At 42.3% G+C, this 25300-nt stretch overlaps 1 protein-coding gene across 5 annotated transcripts in view; it reads right to left on the reverse strand.

Moving 5' to 3' along the window:
• Positions 1-25027, reverse strand: part of GHR (growth hormone receptor) — a 307144-nt gene extending 282117 nt beyond the window's left edge. For 2 of the 5 annotated variants that reach the window (XM_025270444.3, XM_006067065.4), the window contains exon 1: positions 24531-25027. The gene's annotated coding sequence lies outside the window, so the exon portion shown is untranslated. Of the gene's footprint in view, positions 1-23670 lie in introns of all 5 variants that reach the window. The other 3 variants (XM_044932368.2, XM_044932363.2, XM_044932364.2) reach the window with 2 other exon arrangements.
• Between the last annotated feature and the right edge of the window lie 273 nt (positions 25028-25300).

The raw sequence follows: 25300 nt of genomic DNA on the forward strand, positions 1-25300 counted from the left end.
TACAAAAGTCCCCCACTGAAAATGTCCCCATATTAAACACTGTCTCCCAGCCTATGCCTGGTGTCCCTCCAGTGTTCCCCGTTCACCCGAAGAAGCCAAATACCGGGAAGTTTTACATGGCATTCCTCACCCAGTCATATCCAAGTCAGCACAAAGTCCAGTCCACTTTCCTTCATAAATAAATGGTAAATCCATTAACTATTGTTGAAAGTTGAAAGTGTTAGTTTCTCAGTCATGTCCGACTCTGCGACTCTATGGACTGTAACCCGCCAGGCTCCTCTGTCCATGGAATTCCCCAGGCAAGAACACTGGAGTGGGTAACCATTTCCTTCTCCGAGGGATCATCTTCCTGACCCAGGGACCCAACCCAAGTCTCCTGCAAGCAGATTCTTTACCATCTGAGCCACCAGGGAAACCCCAACTCTGGTCCAAGCTTCCAATATCTCTGGCGTCCAGCAGATTTAGAATTCATCTCCCTGAATACCTCTTTCCACTCCCCCTTCATCCATTCTTCATTATAGAGCCAGGTGACCACCTTAAAATGCAAACCTGATTCTGTCACCCTTTCGCTTCAAACTCTTCAATGATTTTCTATTGTCTTTTCTGTTAATAAAGACTACAATGCAGACTGCAAGACCATGTGAGATACAGCCCCTGCTTCCTCCTCTGGCCTCCTAGGCCATGCTCGTCACTCCCTGGGCTCTGGCTACACTGACTGTCTTCACTTCTCAACGGTACTGGCTAACTTTCTGGCTCCTGTTCTCCCTGCCCACATTGCTCTTCCTTCTCCCTCCTACTCTTACTCCTTTAGATTTCAAAATCTTCTTTTGAAAGCCTTCCCTTACCACCAAGCCCCCACCTGAATTAGGTCTCCTTATTCTTTTATTCCATAGTATACTTAAAACTGCTTTTAATTATACTTGGTTAATGTCCTTCTCCATTGTAGACCATGAACTCACATGAGGCAAAGGCTATGTCTGAGTTGTTTATTATAGGATTCCAGCACCCAGTCCCTGCTCTGCTGGGCAAAGTATAGATTGAATTAATGAGTGATTTGACAGTGAGTGAATGAATGAATTATGGTAATGATGGCTCTTTATACTTAGGCTATCAATATTCATCTTTATCCTCCCCTGCAGCACAAACCCATGAATCAAAGTCAAGCATAAACTATCAAGTCCAGTTCAATATAAAAATTATTTTTTACTTAATTTTCAGGATGTAAGCTGCATGGAGGAAAACAGATTGAAAGGGAAGGACTAGCAGGGTCTAATCTATGTTCTCCAACATAGGGAAGGAAAACCAGCATCTCTGTATTGATTCTGAATACCAAGCAAGAACTAGTCATATCCACTTCATGAATAGTGATTTCACTTTGTAAGTATATAAGAAAAAAAATCACCTTTACATGTTTTTTAAAAAGGCAAATCATTTAGAGTCTTCTGTGAGGATCTTAAAATGCTCTAAATTCAGTACATATACATGTACTAAATCCAACATTAACCCATCTCTTTCCAGCTCTGAGAGTCCATCTTTAAATAAGTTTACAGTACTATGTCCCAAAGTCTTATTCAAATTCTTGGGTTTAAGCTTAAAAGATATTAATCAAAGTCCAAGTAATTTATTAAACTGTAAGTGGCCATAAAGCAAAGTTAATGCAATTTGGCAGGCAGAGCAAACCAAGACATGGCTTGACCTATGAGCTTTTAGGACCCCCTTTGAAGAGTTGAGCGGAATCACTAGGGAAGAGGTTAAAATTCAACTTTGTTTTATATCCCTCTTTAAATACTTTACAGTGCAAGCATGCTCCTGACAGTCTAAGATTATGAGTGATAACTTACCAAACAAAATATTTCCTGAGTTTTCCCATGAGGATTTTTTTAAAAGTTCAAAATGCTATCTTCAGCAATGTGGTTATTATTAATATCCTTCCTTTTAAATCATGGATTTTTAAGGCAGTTGTCCTTTGAATTACAAAATCCCAAATCCCAGGGATGTCATTATAACTATTATGTTAACGGGTCATTAACATTTTACTACTTATATTTGGCAGCTGTTTTTTTTCTGGAAAATTTCTCTTTGCTCTATCAATATTTCAAAATTTAAGATTTACTGAAATTAAGACAATTTTTTTTTAAAGTGATCAAGGCAGTGTTAGGCTGCCTTAGTTATCTATCACTGCATAACAAGTTAACTCAAAATGTAGCAGTTTAAAACAACAAACATTTATTATCTTACAGTCTGTGGGTAGGGGCCTAGAAGAGGTTTAGCTGGGTGATTCTAACTCAGGGTCTTTCACAAGGTCACAGTCAAGATGCTGGCAGGAAAGGGTCATTCTGAGGTTAGACTGGGGCTGATGGCTTCATCTCCAAGGTCATGGTGGTTATTGTCCAGAGGCTTTGGTTTCACATTGGCTACTGGGTTGGGGGCCTGAGTTTCATTCCACGCTGGCTGTGGGAGTCTCTCACTCTCTTTCCATGTGGGCCTCTCCACGGGGCAGCTCAACATGTGGCTGTCAGTTTCCCCCAGAATGAATGATCCAAAAGACAGAGCAACCAAGACAGAAGCCACAGCGCCTTTGAGTGATCTGGACTCCAAAGTTTCGAATCATCACTTCTACTTTATTCTGTTCCTTAGAAATGAGTCACCAAGTCCAGGTCCCACTCTGAGGGAGAAAAACCTGGAGTCCACCTCTTGATGGGAACAGTAGCAAAGAATTTGTGGATATATTTTTAAAAACCACCCCACAGGTAGTGGCTAGAAGCATGGGAGTTGAAATTTGGAAGGTGCGTGTTTGAAAATTGACTGTGCTACTCACAGCTGCAGGCCATTGACTAAATTATTCAATCTCCCTGTGTCATATTCACCAAATATAGAATCAGGCGGCTCGTGGGGCTTTTGTGTGGGATTAAATAACATAACAGGAAAAAAGGCCTTGGAATAGCTTCTGGTAATAGTAAGCACTTTAATGTTGCCCATACAACAGTAGCTGGCAAAGCAAACTACTGAGTGCGCACCAAGTAGAACATACACAGTCCCTTGCCCTGTGCATGGGTGCTAAATCGGTTCAGTCGTGTCCCACTCTTTACATCACTATGGACTGACTGCAGCCTGCCAGGCTTCTCTGTCTGTGGGCTTATCTAGGCAAGAACACTGGAGTGGGTTGCCATGCCCTCCTCCAGGGAATCTTCCAAATCCAGGGCTCAAACTCACGTCTCTTTAGTCTCCTGCACTGGCAGGCGGGTTCTTTACCACTAGTGCCACTGGGAAGCCTCCTTTGCCCTGTGGGAGCTTATAATCTCACCATTATGAAAGTAAATCTGAATTTAGACATAGAAAAGTTAATGTGACATAGAGAAACAAATTTTTCCTCTAGAAATCCACGGGCTTCCTAAAGAGAACATGTAGTTCCTAAAGAGAAGCGTTCAGAAAAGCAGTCTAAACAAAATAAGGAAATATATGATGGTTTAAATATGTTTGGTTGTCTATTTGCCTTTTTTTTTTTTTTTTTTTGGAGAAGAGAGGTTCTTCCTTCAACTTACTTTTTCTCAGAAGCATCATGTACAAAACAGAGGTAAGCACAGCACTCTGCAGAGCGAAGCCTGCAGTGCAGTCTGCGTGGCCCTCTTCTCTGGACACCCCGAGGACCCTGAGTCGGGGGCTTGCTGAAGCACAATTTGCAAATCTGCAAGAATAGATTGTGCCTAGGTCACAAATCGGAGAAGGCAATGGCACGCCACTCCAGTACTCTTGCCTGGAAAATCCCATGGATGGAGGAGCCTGGTGGGCTGCAGTCCATGGGGTCGCACAGAGTCGGACACGACTGAGCGACTTCATTTTCACTTTTCACTTTCATGCACTGGAGAAGGAAATGGCAACCCACTCCAGTGTTCTTGCCTGGAGAATCCCAGGGACGGGGGAGCCTGGTGGGCTGCTGTCTATGGGGTCGCACAGAGTCGGACACGACTGAAGTGACTTAGCTGCAGCAGCAGGTCACAAATACTAAGATCAAAGGTCAAACAGCCCTTTGACCATCCGATCAAAGGTCACGGTTTAAGCCCATGCCAACCTAATGCAGTCATTTAAGGAAAGAAAACAGTTTCATAAATATGATCTGAACAGTAATGCTTTTTCTCCTTTAAAAATGTGTAATGCTTCAAACATTAAAATGTGAAGGGATTACCTTTCAGTCAATCCTTGTTTATTCTTTCTAAGGACAAAAGACCATTTTTACATGATTGTTTCTATCATCTTAGAAGTTGGATCTCATTCTGAGCCAATAATTTGTGTTTTACATAGATTGTGTTATTAGATACTAACTCTAAGCTTCCAACAACTTGTAATCAAAGCAAAAACAAACAAAAAACCTTAAAGCCTCTTCTTTTCTGAATTTAGAATTAGAGGTTAGAGGGTTTTCAGCATTGGTTAGCCCAGATATCCATGTTGTTTATCTTCCCAGAGTCAAAGTTTGAATAATTTATAAAAATTTCTTCTTCTGAATTTCATGACTGAAGTTCCAAAGCAACCAAAGGTAATTTTCAGTTGGGCTACTGAAGGTATAGAGATCAGTCAATGATTTCACTGAATATTCCATATCCTTCATGTAATATGTTAAAAAAAAAAAAGTAACTATAGGACTGAGAAATAGAGGTTAACAAAGCCAAGTCAAACACATTATAAAATAATAAAATATTTGAATTATGATACAACATCAATGCCTGCTCTATTGAAGTGCTTAATTCTAAAGCCTATTATTGACCCTGGATCAACTTTATTGTTAGAGCACAGGAACTCACTGGAAAAGACCCTGATTCTGGGAAAGACTGAAGGCAGGAGGAGAAGGGGCGACAGAGGATGAGATAGTTGGATGGCATCACTGACTCGATGGACATGAGTTTGAGCAAGCTCCGGAGTTGGTGATGGTCTGGGAAGCCTGGTGTGCTGCAGTCCATGGGGTGGCAAAGAGTCAGAAACGACTGAGCAACTGGTCATGTCTGAATTTTCTGATGAGCTTCTTGGTCAATGTATGCAGATATGAAGACAACAGATTTTACAAATTGTTAGGCAGGCTCAGAAAATGTTTCACAGATCTAAGGCTGACAGTTAATCCAGATTACTGAGAAATATACCATGCATGTTTCATAATACAGATTTGTCAATGACTGCATGACTATCAAAAGGCACCAAGGAGAGGGGCTGAGCAAGCAGGTGGAGAAGAGTGGGAAGGTGGGAGGATAGTGTCAAGAGAATAAGCTCCAAAGCAGAAGACATATGTCTTCATTTTAACTGAGTTATTTACCACTTGTAAATCTCTGGGCAAGTAACAACTTCCCTGAGTTTCATTCCCTCATCTATCTAAGGGGCTCAAGGTATAGGCTATGTGACTCACAGTTAGCAGAATTAAATGTGACAAGTACACACAAAGCCAGGCACATGGAACTGACTGGGTCATGTCTGATTTAGGGGATCCTGCTTCACCTTTGATGTTCAGGACACAATGTTCAAAATAAAATTTCTTCCAAGTCATCATACTGCTATGAGTAATTCTGAGCTAACTGATGGCGGCTCAGCTACACATAGTCCTACCAAATAGTCTTGTGCTTTTGATGTATTTGTTTTGAGACCATACTCTGTGTTCAACATATTGTTGGAAAGCAACATCGTTGGATTTTCACTCATAGAACATACTATTTAGTTACAAAGATTAGCTGGTTGAACATATAACAGCACCCTCATAAAAAAAGTGTATGTGCAGTATTTTAAAATTTTATAATTAAATAAAGTGTGATACTCTGGAGTGAATTCTGAAATGGAAAAAAGGACATCAGTGAAAACACCAAGAAAATGTGAATAAAGTCTGGAGTTTATAGTTTTGTACTAATGTTTGTTTTTAAATTTTGACAAATAAACCATGATTACTGGTGTTAACATTAGGGGAAACTGGGCAAGGGACAGACAGGAACTCTACAGTTTTTGCAACTTTTCTGTAAATCTGAAATTAGTCCCAAATAAAAAGTTTATTTTAAAAACTCATATTGTGCTATCTGACACCAGATGCCTGTCCCTTCCCCAACCCCTAATATGGCACACTGCCTGGTTTCTCACTGCACCTGTATTTCTCTGCCTGAAGGTTCTCTCTTGCATCTGGAGATTGCTTTGCCCTCCTGAATGTTAGCGACCAGGAATTAATGACTGATGGAAATTGGTGGGTAAATATTCACAGTCTTTCAGCTTTGGGTGAGAGGACTCTGAGATGCATATTTTGCCGGGGCTCCCAAAATCCCTCCAAGAAGATGACAAACTCCAGTGACACTACCTTGCTTCGTAACATACCCTTTGTTGGCTCCTTTCCCTCCCTTTTTTCACTCTCCCAAATAAACATTTACCCGGATTCCTTCTGTTATGGCTTTCTTCTGGGAGAAATCCAAACCAAGACATAACTCAAGTGAAGAGCCTACTGAATATATCAGTTTAAGGTCATTATGGAGCGAGATGGGGTTTCCCAGGTGGCGCTAGTGGTAAAGAACCCACCTGCCAAATGCAGGAGATGTAAAGACACGGCTTGAATCCCTTGGTCAGGAAGATCCCTGGAGGATGGCATGGCAACCCATTCCAGTATTCTTGCCTAGAAAATCCCACAGACAGAGAAGCCTGGCAGGTTACAGTCCATAGGGTTGCAAAGAGTTGGACACAACTGGAGCAACTTTGCATGTACGGAGAGAGATAATAACTGACCTAATTTTACCTCTGGTCCCTCATTCCATACTATGAGGCTGCTAAGCTGCTAAGTCGCTTCAGTCGTGTCCGATTCTGTGCGACCCCATAGACGGCAGCCCACCAGGCTCCCCCGTCCCTGGGATTCTCAAGGCAAGAACACTGGAGTGGGTTGCCATTTTCTTCTCCAATGCATGAAAGTGAAAAGGGAAAGTGAAGTTGCTCAGTCGTGTCTGACTCTTCGCGACCCCATGGACTGCAGCCTACCAGGCTCCTCTGTCCATGGGATTTTCCAGGTATGAGGAAATCCCACCAAATTATAAATACACTAGGAACTGGCACATGAAAGCCATGCGTGTTTGGACATGTGGAAGGGAAATAAATTTTTGGAAGAATGCTAACAAAACTTCCATGAACTACTAAAATGCATTCATTCAACCAAAACTTAGGAAGGATTTTCTATGGGATATAAAGTGAACAAGACAAAAGATCTGTACTATTAAAGGGCTTATGATTTTGTTGGTGGAGATGGACAAAAAAATAGAAAAACAAATTAATAAATAAGATAACATTAGGTAAGTTGTAGGTGCTGTGATGAAAATAAAACAGAGATATATGATAGCATCCCCTAGTTGAGGAAAGACTACTCTAGCTGGGGGTCAGAGAAGTCCTTTTGAGAAGGTGACATTTGAGCTTGGGCCTGAATGACAAAAGAGAACTAGTCTTACAGGGATGCATGTGTGTGTGTATATATATGTATATATATGTGTGTATATATATATATATATATATATATGTGTGTGTGTGTGTGTGTATAGACACACACACACACATTCACACCTCTATCATATTACAGAGTCAGGCCTGAGGAGTATAATGTCCTTTCATAAAGTATTATCTCTCTATCCATCATAAAATATAGACCATCTGGTTATTAAAAATAGGAGGCTTACTTGTTAGATAAAATACTAAAGTATTTGCATCTACAAATGAAAAGATAAGATGTCTGAGCTTTAAAATACTTAGGGGCAATGTGGAAAGATTAGACTAGATTAGCAAAATATTGATGACCCTGCAAGCTGAGTAATGGGTACCTGAGGATCAAAATACTATTTGCTTTACTTTGTTTATGTAAAACTTCCTACAATCAAAAGCTTTTTTAAAGTAAAATGTATATCAAAGAAAAATAGAGAATTCTCAAAGTTATAGAAATCTCACCTCACCAAGTTTTCATCAGCAAATTAGAAGTTCTACCATGAAAAGGAGTCCTGTGGAATCATGAAGGCATAAGGAGAAACTCTGGACTATGCATTGAGAAAGGAAATTACAGGATATCCTTTCAATGGAATGCTGAGCCTCCAGGGATTAGCTGATCCTATGGGAGTCTGAGCCTTTGTCTTTGACTATGCTATTTTATAGCTTTGCAGAATCAGAAGTTAACTTGTAGAAATGAGCCACAAAAATAGTTTTTGTTCAAATAAATGCAAATCAGTTGTATCCATGGGATGTAATTGATTATTTCCCTATGGATAAGTCAGAGTTTACAAATTCATTTCAACATTCCTCTACTGTATCTACATTTGTGTGGTTCTCCTTTGAAATGACTATGACATCTTTTCAAGTTCCTTCATTAATCAATATCTGTATTATTTTACATGTTTGTTTTCTATCATGGTTTTACCTTTTAAGAAAATTAACCTTTAACAAAGAGAAGCAACTTTAAAGTGTTCCAGTAATAGAAGATGTGCACTTAGGTGTCAAAATCTGCAAGTTTTTTCAAAGTCAAGGACTGAAACACTCTTGGGCTATTGTGCTCATCCCCCTATGTTCTCACAAGTCAAGGCGCATCAACGTAGGCTGTTCTGTCCTCAGAAAAGCCTTTTACTACAAGCCCCACCACCCCAACTGGCCAACTTTCAACTGTCCCTTAACTCACCAAGCAACACTTTGCCTACACTGACAGACAGCAATCTCTCTGACAAACATATATATCCAGAAATGGCTTATGTTACTGAGGTTAAAAGTCAAATTTCACAAGCCACTGATAATCATCTGGGTATATCTTTCATTTCTGTTGTATGTTAATAGTCTAGGCACATTAACAGAGAAGTCACAAGAAACTAATCTCTGGCCTCTTCTGAAGGAGGAAATTTCAACAATTCAAACAAAAAAAAACACTTCAGGGACTCATTAAAACTGTAACTTGGGTTGATCAGAGAAAGCAGAAGGGGGGGAAAAAGCAGCAATTGGTATCAAATAACCTTTTAGGAGGAAAGTTTTTAAGGCTTGTTCTTAGAGCAAGATGGTGCTGCTGGTCATCCATATGAGCCAGGCATTGTTTGGATTCATTTAAACTACATCAACTTTCCCAAGAATCACTATCCCCCTTTTGCAGATAAAGCTCCGAATGATTCATTAACTTGCTGAGAGTTGTAAAGGTAGTAAATGGCAGTGAAAAAGTGAAAACGTTAGTCGCTTAGTCATGTCGGATTCTTTGCAACCCCATTTGCGACCCCATGAACTGTAGCCCACCAGGCTCCTCCGTCCATGGAATTCTCCTGGCAAGAATACTGGAGTGGGTTGCCATTCCCTTCTCTAGGGGATTAAATGAGCTGGATTCAAATCTCTTCAGACAAGCCAGATTTGTGTGATTCCAAAGCCTACTGCATGCCCTTTCCAAAATGCCAACCTACCTTTAGGCTTCTGCAGCGGCTGCCACCCCAGAAGACATCCGCCAGCCCTGACTCACAGGCAAATCTCTGTGTGTTCCCAGGGAAAAGAACTGCTGGTCAAGTGTCACTTGTCTTAATCCACAACCCACCCACTCATGAATGATGGACATAAACCACATGCTATAAACAAAATAGTGAAAGTCAATGTTTATGAGTGGGACTGTGATGTAGCAGAAAGAACCCTTGAAAGAAAGCTAGAAGAACAGGGCTATAAATCTGGCACTGTCCCTGGGGAGTTTAATGCTGGGGAAGTCTTGTCACTCCCATTTCCTCATCTATAAATAAAGGGAGGATGTTAGATTCAGCTTTCAGCAAGGGTCCACTAGCATTCTCCTTTGTATAGGGTTGCCTCAGGCATTACAGACATTTAGCATCCTGACTCTAGGCACTAAAAGTCCATAAATCCTTCCAGTCCTTTGAACAACCCTATTTCCAAATGCCCCTATGCCCTGCTTAGCAGAATGGTTGAGAATCACTGGTGAAGGATCTCAGATTCTAGGAAACTCCATGGCTCTGTAGGCCCAACACTGTCAGAACAAGGATGTGGCAGGGAAGTGTGGCTATAGGAGGAAATCCCAGGCCAACTCTACCATCATAGGGTACACTCAAGATCATATTCTTAAAGAGAAACCACAATGTGGGCATCTTTAATAGACTTCTTGGAATACTGCTAAAGAAAGAAGTTTTTAAATTGAATTTACATAATGTTCACGCAAGAGAAGTCTACAGAGACACCTGCAAGCGTCACCACTGTCTAGCAAGGACTAGGTTCAAGATGGCCATGTCCACCTGAACAGCCACCCAAGGGAGGGGCCTATATGGCACATCTGTAAATCCATAATTAGCAATGAGAAGGGCTTCCAGCGGGAAACCAATCCACAGCCTGCTACACCCCTCCTGCTCCCTGTTACAAATGACCCCGGGAGCTCCAGACATACCTCCTGGAGCTCAGTTCCCACCCTTCTCACGCACAATGTCTACCTGTCCAAACAATTCACTGTATTTTAAATCCTGGCTTTGGAGCCACTTTGTCCATAATGCCTCACCTCAAATGCTTTAGCTCAAAACAGATCTCCCTTCACTCTAAATAAATGTCACATTTACATTCTGTAATATAATTCTTTGTTAAATTGTGTACTTGTCAGTACATAGGCACCCCACGTACATTATTAGTGTTGCCTTCCTAACTTAATTGCTAGGTCCTCAAATCAAAGGTTGGACAAGGAAATGGCAACCCACTCCAGTATTCTTGCCTAGAGAATCCCATGGACAGAAGAGCCTGGTGGGCTGCCATCTATGGGGCCACACAGAGTCGGACACGAATAAAGTGACTTAGCAGCAGCAGCAAATCAAAGGTCATGTCTTATACTACTTTTGTATTCTCCAGTGTCCCAAACATTTCTGGGAACATGGTAATGGCTCAATAAATACGTGTTCTCAACGAAGGAAACTATAAGCAAGGTAAAAAGACAACCTTCAGAATGGGAGAAAATAATAGCAAATGAAGCAACTGACAAAGAACTAATCTCAAAAATATACAAGCAGCTCCTGCAGCTCAATTCCAGAAAAATAAGTGACCCAATCAACAAATGGGCCAAAGAACTAAACAGACATTTCTCCAAAGAAGACATACACATGGCTAACAGACACATGAAAAGACGCTCAACATCACTCATTATCAGAGAAATGCAAATCAAAACCACAATGAGGTATCATCTCATGCCAGTCAGAATGGCCGCTATCCAAAAGCCTATAAGCAATAAATGCTGGAGAGGGTGTGGAGAGAAGGGAACCCTCTTACACTGTTTGTGGGAATGCAAACTAGTACAGCACTATAGAGAACAGTGTGGAGATTCCTTAAAAAGCTGGAAATAGACCTGCCTTATGACCCAGCAATCCCACTGCTGGGCATACACACCAAGGAAACCAGAACTGAAAGAGACACGTGTACCCCAATGTTCATCGCAGCACTGTTTACAATAGCCAAGACATGGAAGCAACCTAGATGTCCATCGGCAGACAAAGGGATAAGAAAGCTGTGGTACATTTACACAATGGAATGTTACTCAGCTATTAAAAAGAATGCATTTGAATCAGTTCTAATGAGGTGGATGACACCGCAGCCTATTATACAGAGTGAAGTAAGTCAGAAAGAAAAATACCAATACAATATATTAATGCATATATATGGAATTTAGAAAGATGGTAACGACGACCCTATATGTGAGACAGCAAAAGAGACAAAGATGTAAAGAACAGACTGTTGGACTCTGTGGGAGAAGGCGAGGGTGGGATGATTTGAGAGAATAGCATTGAAACATGTATGTTATCATATGTGAAATAGATCACCAGACCAGGTTTGATGCATGAGGCAGGGTGCCCAGAGCTGGTGTACTGGAATGACCCTGAGAGATGGGATGGGGAGGGAGGTGGGAGGGAGGGTCAGGGGAGGGAACACATGTACACCCATGGCTGATTCACATGAATGTATGGCAAAAACCACCACAATGTTGTAAAGTAATTAGCCTCCAATTAAAATAATAAAAATAAATAAATAAATTTGAAATGACATAAATAGAACTTGGATAATACTTATGAAGTCTGTATAAAGATGATTCTTCCCAATCAACCTGTGTTATATATCTTCAAGTAATTTTAATGTATAAGGTAAATACATGATTGATCATGAAAAAAAATTTAAATGACTATATATTATGTGGTATTATCATCAAATATATATTAAAATGCAGACAAATCAAAATACATGTTTAAATACAAAAATAAATAAATAAATAATACATGTTCTGTCTTTGATTTTTCACAGTAATTCCCAAAATACCAGTTCAGTTCAGTTCAGTCCAGTCGCTCAGTCGTGTCTGACTCTTTGCAACCCCATGAATCGCAGCACGCCAGGCCTCCCTGTCCATTACCAACTCCAGGAGTTCACCCAGACTCATGTCCATCGAGTCAGTGATGCCATCCAGCCATCTCATCCTCTGTCATCCCCTTCTCCTCCTGCCCCCAATCCTTCCCAGCATCAGAGTCTTTTCCAATGAGTCAACTCTTCGCATGAGGTGGCCATAGTACCTGAGTTTCAGCTTTAGCATCATTCCTTCCAAAGAAATCCCAGGGCTGATCTCCTTCAGAATGGACTGGTTGGATCTCCTTGCAGTCCAAAGGACTCTCAAGAGTCTTCTCCAACACCACAGTTCAAAAGCATCAATTCTTCGGTGCTCAGCTTTCTTCACAGTCCAACTCTCACATCCATACATGACCACTGGAAAAACCATAGCCTTGACTAGACGGACCTTTGTTGGCAAAGTAATGTGTCTGCTTTTGAATATGCTATCTAGGTTGGTCATAACTTTCCTTCCAAGGAGTAAGTGTCTTTTAATTTCGTGGCTGCAGTCACCATCTGCAGTGATTTTGGAGCCCCAAAAAATAAAGTCTGACACTGTTTCCACTGTTTCCCCATCTATTTCCCATGAAGTGATGGGACCGGACGCCATGATCTTCCTTTTCTGAATGTTGAGCTTTAAGCCAACTTTTTCACTCTCCACTTTCACTTTCATCAAGAGGCTTTTGAGTTCCTCTTCACTTTCTGCCATAAGGGTGGTGTCATCTGCATATCTGAAGTTATTGATATTTCTCCCAGCAATCTTGATTCCAGCTTGTGTTTCTTCCAGTCCAGCGTTTCTCATGATGTACTCTGCATATAAGTTAAATAAGCAGGGTGACAATATACAGCCTTGAAGTACTCCTTTTCCTATTTGGAACCAGTCTGTTGTTCCATGTCCAGTTCTAACTGTTGCTTTCTGACCTGCATACAGATTTCTCAAGAGGCAGATCAGGTGGTCTGGTATTCCCATCTCTTGAAGAATTTCCCACAGTTTTTTGTGATCCACACAGTCAAAGGCTTTGGCATAGTCAATAAAGCAGAAATAGATGTTTTTCTGGAACTCTCTTGCTTTTTCCATGATCCAGCGGATGTTGGCAATTTGATCTCTGGTTCCTCTGCCTTTTCTAAAACCAGCTTGAACATCAGGAAGTTCATGGTTCACATATTGCTGAAGCCTGGCTTGGAGAATTTTGAGCATTACTTTACTAGTGTGTGAGATAAGTGCAATTGTGCGGTAGTTTGAGCATTCTTTGGCATTGCCTTTCTTTGGGATTGGAATGAGTAGGTTGGCCAATTTTCATCCTGCAGGCTAATAAAATATCTTATTTATTCAGCATCTTTTCCTAATTAGTTTTCAAAGTACTTTTCAGATGACATAATTAACTCTTGCATACCTTATATGTACTGAAAGAATAAATAAAAACACTAAAGTGTACAGGACAAAGGCAAAGAGAATTAAAATTTCATACTCTGTGATGAGGGTATACCAAGAGCTGGCAGACAGGATGATTATTCCCAGTTCTACTGCATCCTGTGGAAAAATTAAAAATGTTTCCACCTTGCTTCAAGGTTTCCAAGGCCCTGAACAAGATCCACTTTGGAAACCTGGTCATCACGTTTGGGTGCCATCATTAATCTAAGGTGAATTAATATTAAATTTGCATTATGAGCTTAGAGACTAGTGATCCTCCAATTCTATCCACATCCTTTTGCCCCCAACTCTCCACATAGGTCTTGTCAACAACCTCAATTTCTCTCTATTTTACTACATACTAACGTCGTTAGTTCTTCTGTATATTCTTGTCAATTCTTCTTAATCTCTTTGCTTCTGTTAGGTTCTTACTGTTTCTGTCCTTTATTGTGTCCATCTTTGCATGAAATATTCCCTTGATATCTCCAATTTTCTTGATGAGATCTCTAGTCTTTCCCAATCTACTGTTTTCCTCTATTTCTTGGCATTGTTCATTTAAGAAGGGCTTCTTATCTCTCCTTGCTATTCTCTGCATTCAGTTGGGTGTATCTTTCCCTTTCTCCCTTGCCTTTCACTTCTCTTCTTTTTTCAGCTATTTGTAAAGCCTCATAAGACAACCACTTTGCCTTCTTGCATTTTTTTCCCTTGGGATGGTTTTGGTCACTGCCTATTGTATAATGTTATGAACCTCCACATAATTTTTCAGGCACTCTGTCTACCAGATCTAATCTCTTAAATATATTCTTTACCTCCACAGTATAATCATAAGGGATTTGATTTAGATCATATCTGACTGGCCTAGTGGTTTTTCCCTACTTTCTTTAATTTGACCCTGAACTTTGAAATAAGGAGCTCATGATCTGAGCTACAGTCAGCTCTGGGTCTTATTTTTGCTGACTGTATAGAGCTTCTCCAACTTCAGCTACAAAAAATATAATCAGTCTGATTTTGGTATTGACCATCTGGTGATGTCCATGTGTAGAGTCATCTCTTGTGTTGCTGGAAGAGGGTGTTTGCTATGACCAGTGCGTTCTCTGGACAAAACTCTGTCAGCCTTTTCTCTACTTCATTTTGTACTCCAAGGCCAAACTTGCCTGTTACTCCAGGTGTCTCTTGACTTGTCTCTTGACTACTTTTGCATTCCAATCCCCTAGGACGAAAAGGGTATTCTTTATTTGGTGTTAGTTGATGTTCAAAAAAGGTGTTAATGACATAGATGATGATGGTGTGGTCACTCACCTAGAGCCAGGCATCCTAGAGTGTGAAGTTAAATGAGCCTTAGTACAAACAAAGTTAGAGGAGGTGATGGAATTCCAGCTGAGCTATTTCAAATCCTGAAAGATGATGCCGTCAAAGTGCTGCACTGAATATCTTAGCATATTTGGAAAACTCAGCAGTGGCCACAGGACTGGAAAAGGTCAGTTTTCATTCCAATCCCAAAGAAGAGCAATGCCAAGGAATGCTCAAACTACCGCACAATTGCACTCATTTCACACGCTAGCCAGGTAATGCTCAAAATCCTTCAAGCTAGGCTTCAGCACTATGTGAACTGAGAACTTCCAGATATAAAAGCTGGATTTAGAAAAGGCAGAGGAACCAGAGCTCAAATTGCCAACATTCATTCAATCATAGAAAAAGCACAGGATTCCAGAAAAATATCTACTTCTGTATCACTGACTACGCTAAAGCCTTTGACTGTGTGGATCACAACAAACTGTGGAAAATTCTCAAAGAGATGGAAATACCAGCGTACCTTACCTCTTTCCTGAGAAACCTGCATGCAGGTCAAGAAGCAAGAGTTAGAAACGGACATGGAGCAAACTGGTTCAAACTGGGAAAGGAATACGTCAAGACTGTATATTGTCACCTTTCTAATTTAACTTCTATGCAGAGTACATCATATGAAATGCCAGGCTGGACTAATCACTAATCAAGGTTGCTGAGAGAAATATCAACAACTTCAGATATGCAGATAATACCACTCTAATAGCAGAAAGTGAAGATGAACTAAAGAGCCTCTTGAGGAGGGTGAAAGAGAAGAACAAAAAAACTGGCTTAAAACTCAAATTCAAAAAACTAAGATCACAGCATCGTCTCATCACTTCATGGCAAATAGGTGGGAGAAAGTGAAAAGAGTGATAGATTTTCTTTTCTTGGGCTCCAAAATCACTAGGGACAGTGATTGCAGTCATGAAATTAAAAGACACTCACTCCTCAGAAGGAAAGCTATGACAAACCTAGATAGCATATTCAAAAGCAGAGACATCACTTTGCCAACAAAGATCCATATAGTCAAAACTATAGTTATTCCAGTAGGCATGTATGGATATGAGAGTTAGACCAAAAAGAAGCCTGAGCACCAAAGAATTGATCCTTTCAAATTGCAGTGCTGGAGAAGACTCTTAAGGGTCCCTTGGATGGCAAGGAAATCAAACCTGAATATTCATTGGAAGGACTGATGCTGAAGCTGAAGCTCCAATACATTGGCCACCTGATGCAAAGAGCTGACTCACCCTAATAGGTGGGAAAGATTGAAGGCAGGAGGAGAAGGGGATGACAGAGGATGAGATGGTTGGATGCATCACCAACAAACTGACATGAGTTTGAGCAAACTCTGGGAAATAGTAAAGGACAGTGAAGCCTCACATACTGCAGTCCATGGGGTCGCAAAAAGCCAGACATGACTTAGTGACTGAACAAAAACAACAATATCATTAGTAACATATCAGTATTGAATGTTTATTCTATGACAAACAAAGATTGTTTTGGACATGTCCCTATTGGAAATATGGTGCTGCATTGACTGCTGATAAAAAGAAATCCTTCCTCTTCATTCTGCTGCTCTTTCTTTAGTCTTTCTGACTTGTTCGGTATAAAACTGGTGTCTTTTCTGTCATCCTCATCTTGGCAGGGATCCTGGTATCTTCTCCCCTTATGGGAAGAAACCATTGTAGAGGGTTTGTCTTCAGGGATCTTTTCACAATTTCTCATTCACTTATGCTTTTCTAGGCTCTTTACTTTGCTTTATCAAATTGAGGTTTCTCCCGGGTAACAATAACATGGCTTGAAGATGTCCAAAGAAGCCACTGATAGGGTGAAGTGGGATCATATGCCATCATCCTGACCAAGGACAAAGCTGAATGACAGCAATCATAACTGGAAGTCTAACTGAGGACTCATCAGCCATCCTCAAACTTGAGATGATGTATTTTCTGCATCACAGTAGCACCTTCTAGTTTAACGAGCACGAGAAGAAAACTTTGTAAGACTCTCTTTTGTAATGATCTCACTCTACTTTTTTGATATGACCACTCAAAGATTAAAAAAAAAAAAGGTGGATATAATGTGATGCTTTGATAAAGGATATTTTTAAGACAAAAAATGAGTTTTTCTATGCACCAATGACTTTATCATATGTCTAATACATTAACAAATGTTAGTCACGCATTTGTTTTCGGCTCTTTGTGAGCCCATGGACTGTAGCCTGCCAGACCCCACTATCCATGGGATTCTCCGGATAAGAATACTGGAGTTGGTTGTCATTCCCTTCTCCAGGAGATCGTCCTAACCCAGGGATTGAACCTGGGTCTCCAGCATTGCAGGCCGATTCTTTACCATGTGAGCCACCAGGGAAGCCCTATACTAAAGGAACAGAGAGGGATGCCTCTCTTAAGGTTTTTAATTATATATTACTTTAAATGTTATATTTTGTAAACAACTGAAGATACAATCAAGGAGTTATTACAGCAAATGTCTAGCATAGCAGGCTGTCCACCATAGACCAATACATCAAAGCACCTGTTCAATTTGCAAGCCCTTTTGGTTCTAATGCTGACTGAGGGATTTATGGGGTACTTTCTACCACTGGTGCCAAATCTCCATGAAGTGAGCGTTTTCCTTAGGATACATTTTCCACTTAGAAGCCCAGCCAGCAGGGGATAGACTTGTTTATATTTAAACAAATTCACAATCTAAGAAGTCTATTTCATTGGGATTATAATGACATTCTTCTAAAGAAAACTGACTGAAGTCTAGTCAATAACAAAAGATGCAAGCCCTAATCAGAGCAGTAAACATATGTGGAAGTTTTAAGGACTCTGTAGAAGAAATTATCTACTGATTTGGGAACGGAGTATTTGAAGGTGAGAGGCTAATTAAAAACACACAGCCAAATAATTTGACGAAATCATCGCCTTCCTATGAATCATTATTCAGTGAAATGGGGACCTGACCTAAGGGTTCATTCGCTTATATTAAGTAAGAAACACCCCAAAAGGAAGTTGAGACTAAGCAATGACCCTCTCTGTCATTCTTCTTTTAAGAATCTGGTACTCTTCATGGAAATTTGTTTAGCTCAAAATAAAAACAACAACAAAAGAAAAGAAACTACTTCAGGAAGACCTCCTGCATTAGACTGTGATGAGCTGGTATTGTTTAGAAATGGGAGCTGGAAGCATGGTTGTGATTACATTTTTATCTGTTTTACATAATTGATTTTTAAAAATTAACGGTAAGGGAAGAGAATCATTAAACAGTATTTCTGATGCTTATATCCAAAATTGTTGCACACTGTTAAATAAATGATATAAATTATAGCTCAACTGTCCAAGGTAGCCCACATTAAGTCAAATAACACTCTTTCCACACGGCTGTGTCTACAGCATTTAGCAGAGTGAAACAATAAAAAAAACGAATCACATTTATTTTGTGCTCTTGAGAATCCCACAGCCTAGCAAGGAACACAGATATGTAAAGAGTAGACCACGAGACTGAAAATGAGGGAAATAGGTGTTCCTACAGATGTTCAAGCAAAGCCCAAAAAGATCTGAGAGAGAAATTCAGTAATTTAATGGATACAAATATAGCTCTGCAAAAAATCCTAGGAGATCATCTTGATAATTCCTCTCTTTTTGTTGTTTATTTGTTATTAACTTGTGAGAAATATGACGCTCAAGAAAGTTAAGTAGTCTGCAAAAATTACAAAGCCTATTGGAAGCAGAGGTGAGGAGACCCAGGTTTCCTGACACCTACTTTATTTCACAGTATGTCACCCTAACTGGCAGGTTTCTAATATCAAAGCAGAACTTCGGTTTAGAAATTATATATTCAAGTATTTATCAATAGATCTGCTATATTTGAGGGAGGAGGGTGAATAAGAGGCAGGGAGTAGTGAAATAGATTTAAAAAATTTTTTAATTGATGTATAGCTGATTTAAAATATTGTGTTAGTTTCAAGTGTACAGCAAAGTGGTTCAGATATATGTATGTATATATACCTTTTTCAGCTTCTTTTCCCACATAGGTCAATACAACGAAATAGATTTTTGAACTTTAAAAAATGCACTTTATCATTGACTATTTCCTCCCTTTAAATGAGGAAAGAATAAAGCAAGGAAGAAAATGTAATATGGATGGAGACCTTAATGCAAGGGGGATGGGTGAGGACTGTTACTGCAAGCAGACACACACACACACACACACACACACACGAAGGGGACAGCATGGACAATTGCATCTAAGAGCACAAGAATCACACTGGCCCCTTGTCTTGACTGAAGTTTGTGCACAAGTAGGATCTTCTGACTCCAGTGTTCTTGCCTGGAGAATCCCAGGGACGGGAGCCTGGTGGGCTGCCGTCTATGGGGTTGCATAGAGTCGGACACGACTGAAGCGACTTAGCAGCAGCAGCAGCAGGATCTTCTGATAGGCCCAGAAGTCAGTCTTTATCATAGGTTAGTTTTCTCTTTTTACCAAGAAGAAATGGTCATTTCTTTCACATCCAGACTTACTGATATAAACAACACTGTCATCATCATCAAGCATAAACACTTTCTGCAGGAAGACAGAAGAGTCTCGGCTGTGGCAGATTCTCAGCTGGTGGCAGAGGAAACTCATAATTTAGTCGGGAAGCCTCAGCCAGATACACAAAAGAGAAATCAATCATAACAGATAGGTGTCTAATACCAAGTCCAGGTCGTAAATGCTACATGTGGAAACGCCTCTGTCCTGGCACAAAATACTCACAGAGGAGAAAATACTCACTGGCAGTAGGCACAAAATATTCACAGAGAAGAAAATTCATTCTCAGTGGAGTTAATTTGCATGTTGGTAGTAAAGTTCAGACTCAAACTGGGCTCAGATGGGTCCCAAAGCTGCTGCCTTTGCACCACGCCCTCTTCCCTGTATGCACCAGCTTTGCTTGCTCCCTCCAAGGTGAGGACTTGGTAAGTGAGGAGTATCAGGGAGCTCCCTGAGTACTGACATATAACTGCTCTAGACTTCCCTGCGGCATCAGCAAGCATTTATCTTCAGAGGAAGACAAGATTGTTGACTCAGTTCATGTCCTATATGTACATCTTCAACCTCATTGCCTGAGGAAGTGTCTCTGTTCGATGTACTTTCACTTCATTTAGGGCCAGATAGTATAGTGTCTAGGACTTGGACAGAACAAGCCTTCAATAAATGCTGACTGCAAATACCAACTCACACTTGTGAAAAGAATATCTCACAACGTCATCTCTACCTGTCTATAACGTGCAGCTGCAATTTGCTCATTTTCAGAATATTCTACATCTGCTATTCAGGGCTTGGTATTCCTTGATAGTAAGAAATGAGAGAGCTGTCTTCACTGCATGTAGAATTCTATTCACCTACACGGTATTACATTTTCCACAGACTCATTGGGAGTTCAGGCATGAAAAAAAGTCTTGAAACTATTATATCATAATGTTTTGACTGTGGATGATTAATAATCTGAGAAGAAATGAGTTGTTTACAGGTTTGAAATTAGTGAACAGTGTAATGAAATGGCTAAAAGAGCTCATGAATATTAAGCTGACTTAATTGGAAGGACTGGTGCTGAGGCTGAAACTCCAATACTTTGACCACCTCATGCGAAGAGTTGACTCATTGGAAAAGACCCTGATGCTGGGAGGGATTGCGGGAAGGAGAAGAAGGGGACGACAGAGGATGAGATGGCTGGATGGCATTACCAACTTGATGGACATGAGTTTGGGTAAACTCCGGGAGTTGGTGATGGACAGGGAGGGCTGGCGTGCTGCGATTCATGGGGTTGCAAAGAGTCGGACATGACTGAGCGACTGAACTGAACTGAACTGAATAGATGTAAAACGTCCAGGACTCAGCATTTCACATCTATGTTTTGGATGATATACCTTAGGAAAGATGGTGAGAATGTGGACTCAAGGGCATATTGGTCAGGGCAGAAATGTGTGGCACTCCACAGTGGGTGAGGAACAACTCTGAGAACAGGCAAAAAAGAATTCAGGAAGAAGGAGCAGGCTATTTGTTCTCCATGCAGCACTTAAAGGGATGAGAGATTAGATTCACTGTATGTGGTTCCAGCGGAGAAGGCAATGGCACCCCACTCCAGTACTCTTGCCTGGAAAATCTCATGGGCGGAGGAGCTTGGTAGGCAGCAGTCCAAGGGGTCCCTAAGAGTCGGACATGACAGTGACTTCACTTTCTCTTTTCACCTTTGTGCATTGGAGAAGGAAATGGCAACCCACTCCAGTGTTCTTGCCTGGAGAATCCCAGGGACGGGGGAGCCTGGTGGGCTGCCGTCTATGGGGTCGCACAGAGTCAGACACCACTGAAGCGACTTAGCAGCAGCAGCAGCAGCATGTGGTTGCAGTTTAGGCCAGTAAGCAGAAGAAAATGTTGATTCAGTATAGGCAGAACTTTCTAGTCATGAATCTCTCCTAGAAAAGACTGGCTAGTGAGGAAGCAAGATTTTCATCTGATTATTTCCAAGAAGAGCTCAGCTGGTCTACTAATAGGGATGGCTCTGAAGTGGTGGTTCTTGCCCCTGGTAGGGAGTTACCTCTAAAGTCAGTGATTATACTAATCAACCATGTTATTGAGTATATTATTTACTTTATACTGTCCCAGGTTTAAAAAAATTTCACTTTACCAAAAAGACATCCTGTATTGCCTTGTTTACCCAGCTAGCAAAGGTATGACTCTATCCTTAGAACACTTCGATTCTTATCAACTCAAGATTCAGAAAATGATTAGGTGATTTGAATACTCATATTATTTAAGTCACTACCACAGTTTATAGGGTTTTCTTTTTCAAAAAGAAAAAGAGGTGATTTGTATGGACATATGTGAACACACACACAAAATAGAAATTATTTTCATTATTGACATACTTTTAAAAAATATATTCTCTGAAAGTAAACCAAAACTCTGGAATTGTGCAGTTTACCAGTAGAATGACCAGAAGCATAAGGTTAGTAGATTTAAAAAATACAATCCATGCCTTTTTTCTAAGCAAACCATTATGTTGTGCCTTATTCTCAGTGTATCACTCAGATCTATCTTTATATTAACAACGCTTACTAGCAGATAGTCCAAAAGGTTTGCCAAGTTGGACCAACTTTAAGATTTGTTTCCATGTTGGGGTGCTTCATGTGCTTGGCAGAAGCAGACTGCAAAGGGTTCATTTATTACATTATGCTATAAACATGTCTTGAGCTAACAAAATACTCAATATGACAATTCCATAGGTTACTAAGCACTATAAACATCTGTTAACACAGGCACCAGATAGCACAGAGAAGGCATCTAATAATAGAATCCATTTAAAAAGTTTATGATGTGGAGTCTGCTGTTTAAAAACTAACAATCAAAAGCATAGCCCCAAACTCTGCCTAGAACAAATATTTGGCAGGCAAAGTTATGCTCAGCTTGAAAAAAGAAATGCACTGGTGTCGTCACTTTGTCAATGCATTTATAGATTTTCATTTCACACCTCTGCCCATGAAGTGCTGGTTTTCCATGCTATTCAGGAGATTTAAACTATAATTTCACTGTGATATATTTACTCCAAAAGAAAAACTGAATGTTGACTCACCAACTTTCCTTAGATTCATGTAAAGCAAGAAGTTTACAAGAGGGAGGAAGAAGATGAGAGATGGGACATACTTAAGCCACAAATGAAGTTTTTCAATGGTCTCTGGCTTAAAACACACCCTTCCAGCTCCATCTAAAGTCCATCTGAAGGGAAACCATCAATGACCCAGACTCCTTGAAATCTAATCTGGCAACACTGATCTTTGCTTTTCTCAGAAGGAAACAATCTCCAGTCACAGAAAAGATGGAACCAACAACTCTCGTCCACTAAATTTTATTTCGTTTCTATCCAGCATTTTACTTTCTAGAAATGTTTCAATACTAGTTACTTGCAAAGTCTATATACCCTGGAATCCCCAGAGAAGAGAACTTCCAAGATGACAGCAACTGCTCAGGGCACAGAACTGCCACGGTGAGGAAAGGTGAGTGCCTTCCCAGGCACACACACCAGGGAGCCTAAACTCCCCAGAGACTGACTACAGCACCCTGGGAATCTCAGATCCACCGATCCAAACTGCGTCCGCGTCTCCGGGCTTCTGGACCCACACATTCACACATCTCCTAGACTCTCAGTCCTCCTGTGCAGGTCTCCTGAGAGCTCCAGAAACCTCTACCACCAGCCCTTGGACGGCTAAGGGATTAGTATTTTAAAGTCTGTGGTACTTCAATCCCGTTCAGCAACTCCTGCGACTTCCCAACCCTCTGGCTTCCCGTTACCTTTCCCTGTCCCTTCCAAGGTCTTCTGGCGGCACAAACAGAGGGGCCGCACCTCTCCGGCCTCCTCCCCCAACTCCCCCGCACACCCTACTGGCTCAGGCTCCGACACGCCCCCCACCCCCAGGAGCACACATGGGCTCACACACACAGCGCGCACGTACACCCATTCAGCACTCAGACCCCGCAACCGGCCACCGACTCCCGCAGCGCGGCCCCAACAGGCGTACCCTCCTGCTCCGGGTTATATACAAAGCACTCACCCCCAAATAGAGTTCACTGTGCACCCGCAAGTCGGTGACCCTGCTCAGCACCCTCCCACTGAGCACCGCCAGACTCTTCACCCCAGATCCGACACTATCCCACTCACCCGCGGCTCTCTTGCCTCGAGCAGTTCTGTCAAAACTTTGAGCCTGGTCGATTTCATAACCCCAAGTGTGTCCAGGACTGGAGGAGCTCGGCTCGCCACGATCTCCACCCACCTCAGCTCATGCGGACTGCTGGCCGTGACTCTAGCCCCAGCTCCGTCGGTGCCAATGTCCCGGCTGCAGCCTGCACAAACGCACAAAGGGTGGTGCGCTTTGGGGAAGAGCGCGAGGGGTAGAGGCGCACAGCCGGACCACCTCCTCTCTTTTGCCCTCTCCCTGCGCAGCCTGGGACCTCTCCTCGCTCAGCAGCTGAGTCTCTGCAGTTCCTGCCCCAGCCTCGCTGACTGATGGTGTCAAACAGAAACGCTCGCAAAACTTCTAAGACTTGAACAAAACTGGATTCGGAGGAAGCCCCTCCAGGCACCGCAAACACGGGTGGGTGCAGGCGCCAGCGTGGGGTGGTTCGCCTGTCACCCTTAACTCCATGATGCCCCCCACTAACTTACACACACACACATACACACGTCCAGAGCGTGGATCGGGTTACAACTACCCACCAGCTGAAAACAACTTGTTGGCGAGGAGGAGGGGCGCACCGCCAACCCCCAAGTCACCAGGACAAAAATTATCAGTGTAAATACGTAAGACAGATTCCCCAGTTTTCATAAACAACTGGCGTCCCAGGCTCCACTCCCAGGCCCCCCGACACAACAGTGGAAAAGTAACAGCCCGATCCCGGACCTCCCTTCCAGTACCTCCGAGCCGAGCCTCGGGAGAGAGAGCGCGGTTCGCGTCCGCGCTGGGGCCCAGGGCGCGGGGCCCTGCGGCCCCCCGGGTCCCCGCCGCCGCCTCGGCTCAGCAGCCGCCGCCGCCGCCGCCGCCGCTGCAGCAGCCTCCGCTGCCGCCGCCGCCGCCGCTGCTCCCCAGACCGCCTCCTCTTCCCATGGCTGCGCCCTGCTCCGCGGCTCGCAAGCTGTCAGGCTCGGGGAGGGGGGAGGGGGCGGGGTGAGCCGGGAAGGGAGGCTGGGAGGGGAGGGGTGGGAACCGGCGGCCGCCGTTCACCAGGGGTCAAGCCGGGCCCGGCCCGCCGCCCCCGGGAGCCGGGCGGCCGCAGCGAGGGGGAGCGGGAGTTGAGGGAGGCCGGTTCGAGACCCGCTGCGGAGGCGCCGAGCGCCGTCCCGGCCGAGCCTTCGGCGGAGCTGGGATGAAGCGTTCCCCGGCGAGGAGTTGGGAGTTGGTGCGTGTCACTCTCATTTGGGCTGCGCGGCTCCTCCTAGAGGAAAATATTGGTAGTTGCAGGGCACTTCCTTCCTCTCCGCCCACCCCTGTTCCCAGAAAGGAGGCAGGACCTAAAAGAGCCTAAGTGCAGTCAACAAATTCAGAGGAACGCTTAGCTCTCTGCTGGAAAGGGGGAGAAAACGGACAAGACCGCTTGAAAAGCGTAATTAGCAAACCCAACACTGCCTCTTTCCACCTGCAATCAATTTCCAAACTCCTACTTGCTGGGGCATGGTGAAAAGATAGT

This window comes from Bubalus bubalis, chromosome 19, assembly GCF_019923935.1.
Source record: "Bubalus bubalis isolate 160015118507 breed Murrah chromosome 19, NDDB_SH_1, whole genome shotgun sequence".
Taxonomy (NCBI): Eukaryota; Metazoa; Chordata; class Mammalia; order Artiodactyla; family Bovidae; genus Bubalus; species Bubalus bubalis.